This window comes from Asterias rubens, chromosome 12, assembly GCF_902459465.1.
Source record: "Asterias rubens chromosome 12, eAstRub1.3, whole genome shotgun sequence".
Classification (NCBI taxonomy): domain Eukaryota; kingdom Metazoa; phylum Echinodermata; class Asteroidea; order Forcipulatida; family Asteriidae; genus Asterias; species Asterias rubens.
In genome coordinates, this window is record NC_047073.1 from 16,318,866 (window position 1) to 16,323,900 (window position 5,035).

A 5,035-nucleotide genomic window follows, 5' to 3' on the forward strand; every position below is an offset into this window, starting at 1 on the left:
TTTTTGTATGAATGTTAGTATCAGACTTAATATGGCAGGATAGGAAGATAGGTCGTAGTGCTTGCTACAGATTCAGAAATCAGAAGCTTACTTAATTGATGGGTTTCACTACAGATACATGTTTAAAGACAATAGACACTATTAGTAATTGTCAAAGACCAGTCTTTCCACTTGGTGTATCTAAACATATGCATAAAATAACAAACCTGTGAAAATTTGAGCTCAATTAGTCGACGAAGTTGCGAGATAACAATGAAAGAAAAAAAACCTTGTCACACGAAGTTGTGTGCTTTCAGATGCTTGATTTCGAGACCTCAAATTCTAAACCTAAGGTCTTTAAACCAAATTCGTGGAAAATTATTTCTTTCTCGAAAACTACGTTACTTCAGCTCCCCGTTATTCGTTACCAAGTAAGTTTTAATGCTAAAACTTATTTTGAGTAATTACCAATAGTGTCCACTGCCTTTAATGTCTTCTTAGTCTGAATTAACCAAGTACCCAGTTAAAGTGTGCTTCTTGTTTCCTTTAACCCAGTGCCCCTTATTTGTAATTTCTTCAAGAAAGTTAAAGTCAGTCATTTTCACTACACACTACAGCTACACGTTGAATGTCTTCTTGGTCTAAACCCAGGTGTGGATTTCACAAAGAGTTAAGACTATTCTTATCTTGAGCTAGGATGAGTTATTCGTCCTAACTAAGGATTAGAAGTTTAAAAAAACTCCTAAGACATAGTGCTAAGGTAGGACTATCTTTGTGAAATCTACCCCTGTGAAATCAAAGCTTCTTCAAGAGATTTAAAGTGGCTATTGCCTCTTGGTCGAAGTTAAACCTGTTCCCCTTCCCTTATTTGTATTTTCTTCAAGAAAGTTCAAGTCGGTAGTTGTCCAATTGTGTATATATATTTGTTTGTTATTTTCCATTTTTTAAGTCAATGTGTTTACATACCTGATACAAAATGAGGATTGGGAATGGTTTTTTTTCTCTGGTTCAGACTTTTTAGCTGATCGGCTGCTTTCCTCTTTGTTGTTTTAGTTTTTTAAACCTTTTTTCTATAAAGCAGTGCCACAGAAAACTGAAAGACAATGTACAAAGCTGTCTGTGCCTGGTCACTCCCCGTGTTGTTTTGCATTTCTGCAAGTTATTTCGTCATCTTAATGCTTAGGAAGCATTGACAATAGCAACAGCACAAAAGCTATATATATATTATTTTCTTGCTGCCTTGTAAACCAAAGAGAATAAATCATGTGTACTACATGGAATCTAGTGTTTGGTTTGGTCGTTGCCCGGTCCATTCTGAGAGCCACTCCTCACTTATCATCATATTGAAACATTTAGTTCCTCTTCACTTGCCATCTCAATTCAGCAATATCTCAAAAGTCTTCTTCCTTATTTGTTCTTTCATCAGAACACAATCACAGGGCGCACACTTTGGGAACAAAATTCACAAGGCCGCAGGTCTTGTAGCTCAAAATATTTACTGAACCAGATTTTTTTTTGAAGATCAGATTTTAAATGAGAAAAAAACTTGCTGACACAATATTTAGAATGCATTCAACTTTTTTTTAATACACTAAGACATGTAAGAGAAGATTTATTTCATTTGTTTTTCATACTAAGTATGAAAGGCATTTATCAGACCCAAACTCAGCCTTTGGACACGATTTAGTTCCATATTACACAGTGCGGTATTGTTAATATTCAATTGAAAACTTAAGACAGCCGAACTTGTTTAGTCTTGAGTTTATTAGCCCGATGCTAAAATCACTGGCCCCAGGCCTTCAGTCTAGTGTGACATTTGAACCCTGAATCATATGCATTTCCTGCCTGGTGAATTAACAACTCAAAAACATTAAATAATATAGAGGACGCATTCAGACAAATCTGTGAATATGTAATCTTAAATTAAAAAAAAACGCAAAATATGTAAATATGGTTTGTATGTTTATTGACCACACAGAGGCTAAGCCTGCTTATACTTAACAAAAATGAAAATAACAGTTAATTTATTAATGTATTATCAGTTTTTATTTTACCAATGTTTACCGGCAGATTATTGTTTAACTGTATTGTGTTTTTTAAAAGGTTGTTTTTGTTTTATTGTGCAATGGAATTAGGAATTTACTTGCGGTATTCTTAGAAGAACAGACATTACATGTGAGATCTCACCTTTTAAGCTATATTCAAAGCAATGTTAAAACAAAAACTCAAGATTTGATAGATTGTGTATTATGGTCTTCACTGTGACGTAAATCTCTGCGTCCCATCCAAAGGCAAAGCAATGGTTAAAGGAACACGTTGCCTTGGATCGGTCGAGTTGTTCTTTGAAAAGCGTTTGTTATAAAATGCATACGGGTTGAAAGATGTACAAGCAGAATATGATGATCCTCACAAGTATCACTCGAAATTGCGTGGCTTTCCTTCAACCTCGTCGACTAACACGGTCGGCCATTTATGGGAGTCAAATTTTTGACTCCCATCAATGGCCGACTGTGTTAGTTCACAAAATAAAAGGAAAACCACGCAATTTTCAGGTAAATTTGTGTGGACCATTGTATTCTACTTTTAAAACATCTTTCCAACCATATGCATTTTTTAACAAACGGTTACAAATGCTTTTTATAGACCAACTCATCTGATCCAAGGCAAAGTGTTCCTTTGAGTGTCTAGCTTGAGGAGACAGGTGTCACGACCAACCGGACCAGAACCCACGCTCTGCTTATCAGAAACACCAGAGCTTGAGTTCGATGCTCTTAACCGCTTGGCCAGGACATTTCCATGGTATCCCAACCTAACAAACTCTAACATTTTCATAGTGACTCGATTCTACCTACATTTTAAGGTTCTTGGAAATGACAACATGGCACATGGTAGACTTTGTCTTTGTGACTGATACATTCATGACTTCTATCATTAAAGTGTAAACCATTGGTGTCTATTCCTGTACTACAGTCATAGGAAATAATTATATGATTTTCATCTGTAAAACGAATTCTCATTTAAAGAAGCATCGCCAGATATTCATTTTTTGAAGCTCCTTTTTATGAATAAAAGAAAAGTTAAACCTAGTAACAGTTAGTTAAACATAGAAATCATGTATGTGTACACACAATGTGTATCTCATTGTACATGTATTTCATGCATTGGGCGTTGTTTTCTTTCTTTTGTCCTTTTTCTTCTCTTGAAGAGTCCATTACTTTTCATCATTTACTTGTGACCTTTCTTTGTCCTTGTATTTTTTTTAAAAGTAGTGTAGTTAAAGGGAGTTGATTTTGTTGATTTTGTTGATTTATAGTGGAGCATTAAGTCCATTTACTGCCAACAAGAATTCTATGTGTTGAATTAATATTCAGGAAATATTTCTTAGACAATGTCTGCTTAAATTAAGCAGGATACCAGCCACAGATAGAACATGTGAGATGGTTATTTTGGTTGGTAACCTCATTCTGGTAAGCATAAATTTGTTGTGCTTAGGTACTTTTTGTGCTTTAGCAGCTCTAAGAAATTGGGCCCTGATTTGAAAGAATTGTTTTTTCGGAGCATCTAAAATATACCTTTTCTGGTCTACAAAATGACTGAAATTGTGTCGTTGTAGAGAAGTGTTGGCCATAATCATTCTTTAAAAAAACATGGTTTGACTTGGAATAAGCTTAGTTATTAAATTTCATATAAAGTATCCTGTGAACCATTGAACCATTAAGCAATAACATCATCAAAAATATAAATATTAATGTGTATATAGTATTATTTGTGCAAATACATTGTAGAAGTCATCATAAATGTTGTAAATGTCAATTTTTGTTGAAATTAATGAATAAATAAAAGTGATTTTTTTCTGTCTTAACATATTTTTGGGCTCATTTGTGATTTTGTGTGAAAGGATTGTTTCTGATATGAGAGCAAACATTTGGAAAACTATATAAATTCTGCAATAGCTCGCAAATAGAACATGGGCCCAATATTATAATGCGTGTAAGCACAAAAGCAAAACATTACAAATCTGGTACACATTTACTCAAAACAAATAATATTAACTTAAAAACTTACTTTTTATTGATCGATGGAGAGCTTTTGATAGTATAAACCATTGTGAGAAACGGCTCCCTCTGAAGCAATGTAGCTTTTGAGAAAGAGGTAATTTCTAGATCATCTGTCAAAATACTATTTACCATTTCTGCGACTGGTATCCCACCAATTTATTGCGAAGCATTTGCTAAGCAGATCTGTTGCTGCTGAACAGCTTTATGCCCTTGGCCCGATTTCATAAAGGTGTTCAGCAGAAAATACTGCTTGGGAACATTTCTTTGCTTAGCAACATTGAGTGGGGCACCAGTCACAACAATGTGAACTTGTAATTTTGGTCGGTAACATGTTTCTGTTAAACAATACTTCTCTGTGCTAAGCATGTATGTAGTGCTGTAGTGTGATAGAAAGCCACTATCCTTATTCAGTAGGATTTGAAACTGTGCGTGTTGGAAGTAATAAGAGAGGTTTGTGGAATCACTTTGTCGAAATCTCTTTTTGAGTAGTGTTGGTTCTGAAAAGCGTGACCGCAGCAGAACCAATACACAAAACAAAAAAGAGATATTGAGCTGATTGGCTATAGTAGTCATGAACGAAGGCGGCTACAAAACTATATTAATACTGTCTGACTGGTCACTGATTGTTATTGATGATTGATACAGTGACTCCTGTCTCAGATTTAACTGTCAATCTCCAGAACCATGAAAGTCATGTGAAATGATGCGATGTGTTTATGCATAGAGTAAGGACAGAGTGGTTTATGGCGCATGCGAAGCCTTACAATAAAACAAGAGAATTTTGATCGCCCCACCTTTGTTTGGGTCAAGAGTCACGCCCACTTTAAAGTTAAAGTTCTTTTAACAGTATGGTACGTCTTCAGAAATTATAACATTACAACAAAGTATCCGATGCGTCAGGGTACAAGGTACAGATCTCATTCCCGACCCATACATTGGTTATACATGTTATCTAAATGAAAAAATAGACTGACTCCGGACCACAACGCTCGCGCGGT